Here is a 13,518-nt window from a genome sequence, read left to right as displayed (position 1 = left end):
ATCTTGTGAGCCACTATTTTATAGAACACACACAGATCTATATCTATCTGCATAGTTGTATATATTTCAATAACTGCATATGGATATTAAATATAATTTAATTATGTTAATATATCTATATAAACAATGTGTCGTATGTATGTCTAATATATATATATTTATAGAGCTATAACCACATTAAATAACTGCTGTCTTCCAAAGTAGAGTAAAACATAAACTTCTAGAGTTAAACCACAGATCGCTTGAAGTAAAATTACTTTGTCAAGGTCCAATCTTTTCCTGAAAATATAGATGTAATTTTTTTTACCTCGCTTCCATTGTAGAGGGTTCCAGTGGCATTCTTTTTTGAGTCCTTTCTCCTTTCCATTGTTTATCTGATAAGAAACTAGAGAAGGCATAAAAAGAAGTAGAGGACCAGAATGACTCTCTGCCAAGGAGCTCTGACCTGGCCTGCTCCCATCATTGTATCAAGAACACATGTTTTCAAAATAAATGTTCTAACGTAACAACTCATATCCTGGAACTAGGTTATATTCACTAATCCAAGAATTGTATTCTCTGGATTATTCTTTTCACTCAGTCTTTGTGCATTCATCCCGGCCAGGAAAAGTCATTATATTTTGTAGAGCTTGCCTTTGATGGGTTAATATTAGGAGTTTGGGAGATTTTCTCCTTATAGAAATAATGATCTTAAAATACATTGACATTTCTTTGCTAAACCCATGTCATATATCTTTAAAACTGATAACTATTTATTATTCCTGGCTTTTGTGAGTTAAGTCTGTTAATTTGCTATATTTCTGCCATGGATTAAAACCCTTGCTTTAAATGTCTCCTCCTGAAGTGTGTGCATGGCCTGTCAAATGGATTTCTGATAAAAGGAAAAAACGTATTAATCTATATAGTAATACAAATACATGATTAGCTATTTTAAATAGTCTGTAACAATATTATAACTATTAATACTGGAGGACAGAAGTGCAAAATAGGATTTACTATGCTAAAACCAAGGTGTTGGCAGGACTGTGTTCCTGCTTCAGGTCTAGGAGAGAATCCCTTTCTTTGCCTTTTCCAACTGCTGCAGGACAGCTACCTTCCTTAGCTTGTGGCTGCTTCTTCCATCTTCAAAACCTGCAGGGAAGATTCTTCAGATCTCTGAGACTAATATTCCTGCCTCCCTTGTTCACATATAATGACCCTTTTGATTACATTGGCAATCCAGATTTTACTCTGGAGCACCTGGATAATCCAGATAATCTCCTTACCTCACAATCATTAGTTAGATTACATCTGAAAAGTGTTTTTACCCTACAAGATAACATATTCACAGATTCTGGGTGTTAGGATGTAGGCATATTTAGGGAGCCATTCAGGCTACCCCACTATTGTACATACTCTGCTTTGCCCTGAGTTTCACATATGCTTTTCTGTCCACCTTCTGAGAGCATCAAGTGGATCTTAATGATTTTAATGCTGAGGCTCAGGCTATGGCTTTTACACTACAGGCATGCAAAATTTATTTGTCGAAATGAGCTGATAATCATAAATAAGAGAGCTTTTGATAGATATTATATGAATGAATGAAGGATCAATATAGGTTCTGATACAGATAATTAGTTTTCAGCATTTTCATGAAATGAAATATTAAATAACTGGCTAGTCAATCCACAGAAATATTTTGGAGCAATATTTATCAATTACTAATCAAACATAGAGGGGATACTTGTATGGAGTAATTGTGCTGTTCATTTTGGCTAATATCTTTCTTAGGCTATTAAAATCAGTGGAACCCAAGCCTATTTGCATGATTCTTTAGGAATTAAGTCAAGAACAACAACAAAAAAAAGGTGGAATGACAATTAATGACTTATGTTTCAATGAGTGCATGCCACATCATTGGAAGGAAATTTGAAGGCTGATATGTAAATTCATGAGGCATGTTAGTGTATGAAAGTCTGCATGGTTACTTTATGTCTAATGAATCAAAAAATTTACCCTAGTTTTTTTTTTTTTTTTAAATTCCAGGCTAGAAAATAACCAGGTTGATTATTTCTAAATTAAGTATTTGACATTTTTTTCTACAAAATTTAAAAGTAAGAAGGATCATATGACAGATCCATGTGCCCAGCTTAATTCTTATCCTGCAGGTTTTAATCTGTGCTTCACTCTCCCCTCTACCTGCACTTCCACCCCCACCCTGATTATTTTCAAGCAGATCCTAAAATCATACTACTTTATCTGTAAATTTAATCACTTATAAACACATTTGGGCATATTTGTTAATGAATTTCCTCATATTCATGTTGGTTTCCTGCACGACTTGGCTGCTCCATAATCTTTCTGACATTTACTGTCTTTACCTTATGTGGAATTTTGTACCGAGGGAAAAACATAATAGCTAAATATAGAAAATGCTAAGCTGGCCAGCCTTGTGTAATTTTCCTATTACTTCAATTCATATTTTAGAAAACAGCTTACAAAGTGGAAATATATGAGATAGCAAGTAAAAACAATATTTATATTTTTATTTATGGAGGGAACAGGGAACTCTTAACCACAGGGGAATTATGAGTTAAAAAAAAAAAACACACAAGCTCTGCTCCCTCTAATTTAGGGACATATTAAATAAAGTTAAGGTAAGATATATAATCCATGTTGAGGAGGACTGATGAGGAGTCCAAGGTTAGGAGACATTTGGAGGGAAAATCTCTCATAGACATTATTACGTGAAGTCCAAACTATAACTGAGAAATAAGATATCATTGATGGCGAAATTCTCATTAGAAAATATGAAGCCATATTAAACATGGTTTTATAAAATATGACATGTTTCTTCTGGACACCAAAATACTATCATATATGTTTATATCAGTGACTATAAATGACTGCCCTAATACATAATATATTATTAATACATCAATATGTGGGGCCTTCCCTGGTGGTGCAGCAGTTGAGCACTGGGCTGCGAGGCTACCCGCGGCCTCTGTAGTTCTGGTTCTTTCCCGGGCCACCAGCGAGGGTCCCACAAAAAATAAAAAAAAAAACACATCCATATGTGATGTAGTATAATACATTATTCATAATATACATTATCAGATTGGCTAGGCTGGAAGAGAATGGTGACTTTATTCTTATAAAATCTTATAACACTTATGGTTGTCCACCTTTTTCTATTATTTCTTTATATCTTTTTGTCTTTAACTACTGAAATGAGATAATTTATCCATTCAGTGGGCTTGAGTCACAGCTTGTATGTATAAACACAAACTAAATATTTGGGGGAACACATATAATAATGTTCTAATTTTTCAGATCCATATTCAGCTTTCCAAAAGTCATCAAGCAGAAATCCTGTTATGCTGCCATTCAAAGCAGAAGGTCACACATACCTGTTACTCATTGACTCATAAAGACTTTTAACTTAATAGAATTTGTGACATGATCTAATTCACCCCCATGTTGACCGTGAGGTCTTTGGATGAAATGAATTTTTAAAGATTATGCAGCTAAAAGTGCCAGTCCAGAGGGAAAAATAAAAACAACTTTCTGCTTCCAGGTTAATACTCCTCAATATGAGGTTATTAATTTCAAGTGAAAGTGAGTAAAATTACTTGATTTCTATATAGAAATCTGTACTTTAATAATATGTCTTTGAATATAAGTCGTTGTGAGTTGTGTGACTTTTTAGGTCCTGTCAAGCTCTAAAATGTAAACATATAAGAAGAGGCCCTGGCTTGCAATTTATGTATGTATGTATGTATGTATGTATGTTTTTTAGAAAGATTTATTTTTATTTATGCATACAAGAACTGGTGTATAGGTCAGAGATGCGGAGGTAAGAGGATTCACCAGAGACAGAGTGGGGAGCAGAACAGGTGGGACTACTGAAATACACTGTTGAATGGAGCAGTGGGCGAGACAGGAGAGGTCAGCCATGACACGTGGGTTAGCTCCCTCACCAGGGATCGAACTCATGCTGTAGTGGCTGCTGATAGCTTGATAGCACTCGCTGCACAACCAGGGAAGCCCTGGCTTGCAATTTAAAAAAATGATTGCTACTATTTACAATAGTTAAAATATGAAAACAACCATTTCCTCAATAGAAATGAGGTGGTATCTTATTGCAGTTTTGATTTGCATTCCATAATGATAAGTGATGATGAAACATGAGCTCTTTGTAGATCTTCTTATCAGTTCCTTATCAGATATATGTTGTACAAATATTTTCTCCCATTCAGTAGGGTGTTCCTTTGGTTGCTGTCACTTTTGTTGTATAGATGTTTTTAGTTTGATGTAGCCCTACTTGTTTATATTCTTCTTTCCTTGATGCTGGAGATGAATCTGCAAAGACGTTTCTGAAGTTTATGTTGTGGTATATTTTGCCTGTGTTTTCTTCTATGTATCTTTGATTTTAGGTTTTACATAGAAATCATTTATTGATTTTGAATTGATTTTTGTATATGATGTGAGACATGATCTAGATTCATTTTTTTTTTTTTTTGCACATGGCAGTCTATTTTCCCAGCACCATTTATTGAAGAGGTTTTCCCTGTTCCAATGACAACCGAAAAGCATTGAGTTTCTATTCATGTACATGAGATATTTCCTCCTTTACTTAAATCTTGTTTGATTTTGTTCATCACAGTCTTTTAGTCATTCTCTTGTCATTAGATCTTAGACATGTTTTGTTAGATTTATTCCTATTTTCATTTCTTTTTCTGTGCTACTATAAATGTTACTGTTTTCCATTTCAAATTCCAATTGTTTATTGCTGGTATATAGGAAAGCAATTGCCTTTTGGATAATAACCTTATATCCTGAAATCTTACTATGATTACCTATTTGTTCCAGATAGCTTTTTTTTTTTTTTGGTTATTTTTTGGGATTATCTACATAGACAATCATGACCTCTATAAACAGAGACAGTTTTATTCTTCCTTCCTTTTGCCATATACTTTTTTTTTTTTTAAAAAAAAAGATTTATCCATTTATTTACACAAGTACTGGGTACAGTCAGAAGCGCAGGAGGGTGAGAGAATTCACCAGAGCCAGAGCGGGGAACAGAACAGGCAGACTGACGAAATACACTGCGGAGGGGAGCAGCGGGTGGCAGGAAAGGTCTGCACGCCATGTGGGACCCTCGCTGGTGGCCGGGGATCGAACTGGTGCTGCAGAGGCTGCGGGCAGCTTCGCAGCCCAGCACTCAACCACTGCACCACCAGGGGAGGCCCTCCATATACTTTTTATTTACTTTTTTCTGTTTTTAATCTTATCTAGGTTTTATAGAATAATGTTGACTAGTAGTGGTAGAAGGGACATCTTGTTAATTATAGATTTTTTTAAATCAGGTTGAAAATGTTCCCTTCTGTCCCAGGTTTTGTAAAATCTTGATTTATTTTAATATAAATATTAGTATGTTGAATAAAATCTTTCTAAAAACATGGTCAGTAATATGTAATTTTTTCTTGTCTAATCTAAAAGTTCTAAAATAATGTTATATACAACATGCATCATATGCTTAAATAAAGATATGAAATTATCAATCCAAGCAATTTCTAAGGGGTGGGTGTAGTGAAGTAGCAATGGCATTTTCCAGCCTTCAATGGAAACTGTATTAAATCAAAGTAATTCCCCAATATTCTTGTTTCAAATTTCTTTAAATTATTGCATATAATAGTGATTTAAAAATTTTGAACATACATAATGATATAGATATGGTATACTGATATTTTATGGTATTTATACAGTAATGCTAATTGATATGGTAATGACATTATGTGGTATAATCACATGTGATATTTTAATACTATTATTATGTACTCTCTCACTCTTGATACATACATGGGTGCTGTGTGTAACAAACATCCCAAGGCAATTTTGTAATTTGTCCCATTGGCCCTGGATTATTCACAGAACCAAAATTGATGTACAGATCTGATTCAAGTGCCATCAAAATTTCAGCAAGTCATTGTAGATATTGAAAAATTTTTCTAAAGTTTATATAAAAAGACCAAAAACTCAGAATGGCCAATAAGATATTGAAGGAGAAAAAGTCAGGATATGACTTATCATATATCTGTATTTATCATTTCCCTTTTGACTTAAGGAAATCATATATTGCCCCAAAATTAATAATGATATAAGAATATAAATAAGTAAATTTAATTTAAAAGACTATAGTAATCAAGACAGCGTGGTATAGTATAAGAACAAATACGTAAGTAAATGGAACTGAATAAGGACCTCAGAAATAGAGCCAAACCAATAGAGTCTACTCATCTCTGATAAGAAAGGATGGAAAGATAAAAGGATAATCTCTTCAATGAATGGTACTAGAACAACTAGATATCCACATGCAAAAATAAAAGATTCTAGACAAAGCAATTTATAAAAATTAACTCAAAATTATCGTACACCTAAATGCAACATGCAAACCTATTAAACTCACAGTTAGATAACGGAAAATCTAGGTGATTATGGCTGTGGTGATGACATTTTTTTATTTTTATTTATTTATTTATTTTTTTAAAAAATAATAACTTTTATTTTTATATTCCCCATACAATTGCAGCCCCCCCATTCTGACCCCAATCCCTCCCCTCCCACCCCTCACCCCCCAAAAAGTGTCTCTGGTTCATAGTTTTTTGTTGATTTTGATTTTCACTTTCTTATAGTTATTCATTTTCCTGGTCCCTTATTTAAGTTTTCTAGATTCCTGCTATGAGTGAGACCATCCGGTATTTTTCTTTTTTCTTTTTGGCTTATTTCGCTGAGCATGATCCCTTCCAGCGCCATCCATGTTGCTGCAAATTGCATGTGTTTATCTTTTTTGAATGCTGAGTAATATTCCATGGTATATATGTACCACATCTTCTTAATCCAGTCATCTATTTTTGGGCATTTGGGCTGTTTCCAAAGCTTAGCTATTGTAAATAGTGCTGCTATAAACATAGGGGTGCAGGTGTTCTTTGGAATTGATGTTTCTGTGTCCTTTGGGTAAATACCTAGGAGTGGAATTGCTGGATCATATGGAAGCTCTATGTTTAGTAGGTCCAGAAATCTCCACACAGCTCTCCATAGTGGTTGGACCAGTTTGCACTCCCACCAACAGTGCAGAAGAGTTCCTTTTTCTCCACACCCTCGCCAACACTTGTTGTTGCTAGTTTTTTTAATATGTGCCATTCTCACTGGTGTAAGATGGTATCTCATGGTAGTTTTGATTTGCATTTCCCTGATAACAAGTGATGTTGAACATTTTTTCATATGCCTGTTGGCCATTTGCATTTCCTCTTCAGAGAAGTTTCTTTTTAGCTCTTCTGCCCATTTTTTGATGGGATTATTTTCTTTGTTGTTGAGTCTCATCAGCTCTTTGCAGATTTTTGTGATCAGTCCTTTATCATTAGTGTTGTGTGCAAAAATGTTCTCCCAGTTGGTGGGGTTTCTCTTTGTTTTTGTTATTGTCTCTTTTGCTGTACAGAAGCTCTTTAATTTGATGTAGTCCCAGCTGTTTATCTTTGCCTTCACTATCACTGCTTTGGGTGATGTGTCTGTAAAGATGTCTTTGATGTGCAAATCACGTAGTATTTCGCCTATATTTCCTTCTATGTATTTTATGGTATCAGGTCTTATGTCTAGTTCTTTAATCCATTTTGAGTTGATTTTTGTGTATGGTGTGAGGTAGTGGTCAAGCTTCATTCTTTTGCATGTAGCGACCCAGTTTTCCCAGCACCATTTATTGAACAAACTTTCTTTTCTCCAATGCATAGTCTTTGCTCCTTTGTCAAAGATTAGTTGACCATAAATCTGTGGGTTTATTTCTGGATTTTCTATTCGATTCCATTGGTCTGTATGTCTGTTCTTGTTCCAATACCATGCAGTTTTGATGATTGTGGCTTTGTAGTAGAGTTTGAAGTCTGGGAGTGTGATGCCTCCATTCCCTTCTCTTTTTTTCAGGAGAGCTTTGGCTATTCGGGGTTTTTTGTGATTCCATATGAATTTCATCAATAATTGTTCTATTTCTTTGAAGAATGACATTGAAATTTTGATTGGAATAGCATTGAATCTGTATATTGCTTTTGGTAGGATGGCCATTTTAATAATGTTTATTCCTCCAATCCATGAGCAGGGGATGTCTTTCCATTTCTTTGTGTCTTCTTCTATTTCTTTTAACAGTGTTTTATAGTTTTCTTTGTATAGGTCCTTTACCTCTTTTGTTAGATTTATTCCCAAATATTTGATTTTTTTGGTTTCAATAATAAAAGGAATGGTTTTTTTCATTTCTTCTTCTTCAGATTTATTGTTTGTGTATAGGAAGGCTACTGACTTTTGCGTGTTGATTTTGTATCCTGCCACTTTACTGAACTGATTGATGAGTTGAATTAGTTTTTCTGTGGAGTTTTTGGGGTTCTCTATGTATATTATCATATCATCTGCAAATAGTGATAGTTTGACTTCTTTTCCTATTTGGATTCCTTGGATGTCTTTCTCTTGTGATGACATTTTTTTAGATACTCCACAGAGACACAATCCATGAGGGGGAAAAAAATAAGAGGTTGGATTTCATTAAAAATAAAAACTTCTGCTTTGTGACAAACACTTTTAAGAAAATGAAAGGGCAAGCCACCAACTGATAGAAAATATTTGCAAAACACATATCTGATAAAGTACTGATGCGCAAGTCATGAAAAACCCTCAATGTGTAAACAATGTGTAAACTCAACAATGTGTAAACAAACAACCCTATTAAAATATGAGCAAAAAATCTGAACAGACATCTCACCAGAGAAGATAAATATTTAAGGAGATGGTCAACATCTTTGACACCTAGGAAACTGTAAAGTAATGGGATTCCATTACACACCTATCAGAGTGGCCAAAACCTGACAATTCCAAATGTTGGTGAAGATGTGGAGCAACAGGAACTGTAATTCATTGGTGATGGGAATGCAAATATGCAGCTACTTTGAAAGACATTTTGGGATAATCATATCAGCATACTCATATCATCCAGCATTTGTGCTCCTTGATATTTACCCAAAGGAACTGATGTTTAATGTCCACATGAAACCTGCATGGATATTTATAGTGGCTTTATTCATCATTGCTGAAACTTGGAAGCAACCAAGATGCCCTTCAGTAGATGAATGGTGAAATAAACTGTGGTACATACATTCAGAGAACAGAATAACTCAGTAATAAAGAGAAATTAGTATAAACCACAAAATAACATATAGAGGCCTTAAATGATATTGCTGAGAAAAGAAACCAATCTGAATAGACTACAAACTGCATAGCTACAACTATATGAGATTCTGGAAAAGCAACTTCACAGACACAAAAAAGCAATCAGCAGTTTTATAGGAGTTAAAGGGGAGGTAAGGAGGATTGAGTAGGCAGTGCAGAGAGGGTTTTTAGGACAATGAAATTCATGTGTATCATAATATAATGGTGAATACATGTTATTCATTATTCATTTTTACAAGCTCATAGGATATACAACACAAAGAGTGAACCCTAAAGTACACTACAGACTTTAGTTACTGGAGATTGGTCATTAATACATCATTTGTAATTATTTAGCAAAGTAATGCAAGATTTTAATAGTAGGGGAGACTGTGTGTGTGTGTGTGTGTGTGTGTGTGTAGGTGGGGAGGGGATACATGGAAAATTTCTGTTCAATTTTTATAAAACCAAAAAGCATGTGTGCGATATTTTCATTTGAAGATACATTATGTAATTTTTGAGTATTACGTATTGTTTCTTTTTTAAAACAACTTTATAGAAGCATAACTGGTATACAAAGAGCTGCACATATTTAATGTATACAATTTAATGAGTTTATACTCATGCAAGCAGATGTGATACCATCACTGCATCAAGATGATAGGCATATCCAACACATTCCAGAGTTTCCTTCATTCCTTCAGAGTGTCATTCATTTTTCGTAGTTGGAACACAAGAGGATATCTAAGCTTTTAATTACTTTTGAAATATATAATATTGTATTGTTAACAATTATAGGCATGATGTCTTACAGAAGGTCTTCAGAACTAAACACCTAACATGACTGAATTTTACACTCACTGAACAACCATATTTAATATGCAAAACATATCAGTAACTCTCACAGATTCATAGCAAGAAATGAAACAAAACGAAACTCTGAAAAGCCACCCTGTGGCTTGGGAGGCGATACTTGCAAACCATACATCTAATGTGCATTGTTTCTCAGCCTTTTTGACTTTGGTTTTGTGGACTTTATTGACTGATTTTTAATTTTGACCAAAAGCAAAAAATGTCAGACCCTCACACATTGCAGTAAACTCAGCAAGGTAGCAGAAATCTTTTTTTCTGGTTCAATATCAAAGTATAATTATAATGATAACCTTGTTTAGTAATGTGAAGATAGGAATTTGGAATGATTATGATTGGTAGAGTAACAAAACAATTTGGATCCAGTTCTGGTTCAATTAAATTGCTATTTCAAATGAACTTTCTGGTTGTATTTTAATTGGGTTTGACTTACCACATGCAGTTTTCACCATATGCACTTTGCAATGAACCAGGACAGATTTCAAAAGGAGCCAGTGTTATGTCAGTTCTTATAGCTCAGATTTAGTTGAAACTGAACACAATGGAAACCTTTCCCCTTTTCATTAAAGTTTCTCATGTATGAATGCATTTTGCATAATTAGTCAACTGTTCGGAAATGGTCATGTAATTTTTAAACTTATTTTAATCAAATTTAAAATCCAAATACTTAAAGATTTCATGTGACTTTTCCACTGAAATTTTTCATAATAATTTTATATTTCTCTGATGATATTCCTGTTTAAAACAAGAACTTGATTCAGATGTTTTAAATCCATAATCACTTGTTTCATTAATTATAAAAAATAATGATGAATTTATAAGATGGTTTAACACTGGAATTATTTCTCTTCAATATAGAACACTTTTTTTTTAGTTTCTGTTTTTAGTTTCTGTTTATTTTGAGTAATGCTCTTTTGTTGTTCTCTGAAGGATGTCATATAATATTTTTATCTTCCTACGTGATACTTCTCTCTTAAAGATAGCACTTATTCAAAAGGGATTGACAATTTTCAGGAACAATTGTCCTTGAGCTTTGAATAAATTTAACATACTAGACTTTACAATTCAAGTATAAGCTTAAGAGTTAGGAATTTCCACTGGGTGGCAGAAGTGTACCAGGAACATTTACAAATAGACCCCCGCCCTGGTGGTGCTACCAAAGAGAATGTGCTGATGCCCCCAGGAGGACATTTGTTGGTCAGATCCTTCCTTCAGCTGTGCCCCTGTGTAGGCACTGACCCACTGTGCTCTCCCAGCTGGTTTTCCTTGTGATAAGGCACATTTGCCAGATGCCTGGCTGAGTGAGGAACTCCAGTATGGCTAACAGTGCTTTCTCTGAGAGAAGTTGAGATGCCTGTATGGGAAAGAAATACTGAATTCTAGGACTTACTAGTCCCCTTGTGAGTTAAAGGATCCTCCCAGGGTCTCCTTGAAGGGTCCCTATTTAGTTGATATGAACTGCACAAATAAAATTTTCATTCAGTGATATAAGGAAGGACTAAGAAATGAAAGGATGATACTTTGTTTTAAAATAAAAGCTTTATTTTGTAATATAGGGGGAAAATAGACCAGGAAATATTTACTTTTTAAGAGAACAGAGACTGAATTCATCTCTCATTGAAAATATTCTCACCATGTTAGATGGCAAACCACAAAAGAGTAGTGTTTTGTATCATTGGCATTAGGACGTGAATTGCTATTATTTTATAGTAGGAGTTGTTGCCAAGCCTACTGATGAACTTGAGGTAACTTGTTTAGAACTTTAGATAAAAGAAGTGAAAAGTGCCTCAAAAGCAGGACTTCTCACACTTTTATGTCCCTGGGACTCCCCTGGGGATCTCGCTGAAATGCAGATTCAAAATTAGTGAATGTGCTGGCTATTCAACTACTTGTTACTCAGCTCCAAACCTACCCTTCCCAGCCTGGCTTTGTGTAGGTCAGGCTAAAGCTTCAGGCCACTTTTGTGCTTTGTCAGAAGCACAATCTATATTAGTTGTTTCCAATAGGGGGTGCTAAAGGGAGATTGCAATCTGGTGGAAGGAGAAGGAGTTGACAAGCTTGCACCCCTGGGTATGTCACATACCCAATGCTTCTTCAGTCCCTCGTCAGCAGTTCCTTCCTGTTTAAAGCAACTTCCAGTTTGCAGTTTTCCCAACACTTGCAGATAAACTTCAAGTACTTCAGACACTCCAGCACTGGATAGGCAACTCCTGTTTCTCAGTGATTCCAGCCTCTTTCCTTTATTCTTCTATCTCTGTAGGTTATAACTGATTTCTCCCTAATATATTACTGTTATTTTTATTCTTTCTGTTACTTGGGTAATACTTACACCTCATTAACAAATCCTTGTTAATGTCTCACTGTTCAAATAACTTGTGTGCATTTTGTCTCCTGCCTGCACCCTGACAGATGTAGTGGGTTTGGGATAGTGTCTGAGATTCTCTATTTTTAACAAGCCCTAAGGTGATACCCAGTTGTTGGGCCATGAACCACACTTTCAGTAGCAAAGCAACCAGAGAAGTGATTATCAACATTTGACTGCACGTTTGAATCATCTAAGAGCTTTAGGAAAGCACCAGTGACTAGATGTCACTCCAAGAGAGTCTTATTTGGTTGGTTTGAGGTGTGTGTGATCGAGCATTGGGGTTTTAGAAGTCTTCCTAAGTGATTCTGAAGTGCAGTCAGAGTTGAGAACCTCTCTTCTAGACCAGTGGTTATCACCAAGGGCAGTTTTCTCCCCCCAATTCTTCGGGGCATGTTTGCTGGTATCTGAGACATTTTGATTGTCACAATTTGCTTTTGTCCTGTACATTCTTTTTTTTTAATAAAGATTTTTATTTATACAAGAACTGGGGTGCAGGCCAGATGTGCGAGAGGGTGAGAGGATTCACCAGAGACAGAGCGTGGAACAGAACAGGCAAATTGACTGAAATACACTGCTGAGGGGAGTAGTGGGCAAGACAGGGGAGGTCTGCCACGCCATGTGGGACACTCACTGGCCGGCCGGGATCAAACCTGTGCTGCAGAGGCTGCCTGCGGACAGCTCCACAGCGCTGCACTCAACCGCCTGCACCGCCAGGGGAAGCCCCACACATAATTTTTAAGAACTAGATTTCACTAACTGTAGCTCTACAATAAATTTGCAGCATGGTTTTAGGTAGCAAGGAATCTTACTGAGTAAGGAATGATCATTTTTGTTGGAGAAACAAAATCTATCATCAAGCACGTGAAATCCTTTCAAGATAATTAAAATCAACCTATACATTTCTTGGAAAGCCTTTCTTTTACTGATATTGTGCAAGTTTAACAGTGTCTGGATGTGGTTTAGTTAATACAACACACAAGCAATGGATGCATCTGGAAGAAGTCTCCGTGCTGTACAATGTTCTGCACGCTGTTCTGACCACAGAGAAGTTTTCCCATCAT

This window comes from Talpa occidentalis, unplaced genomic scaffold (genome assembly GCF_014898055.3).
Source record: "Talpa occidentalis isolate TD23 unplaced genomic scaffold, MPIMG_talOcc4v2.1 talOcc4.2, whole genome shotgun sequence".
In the NCBI taxonomy this organism is placed as follows: domain Eukaryota; kingdom Metazoa; phylum Chordata; class Mammalia; order Eulipotyphla; family Talpidae; genus Talpa; species Talpa occidentalis.
This window is presented reverse-complemented; position numbering follows the sequence as displayed.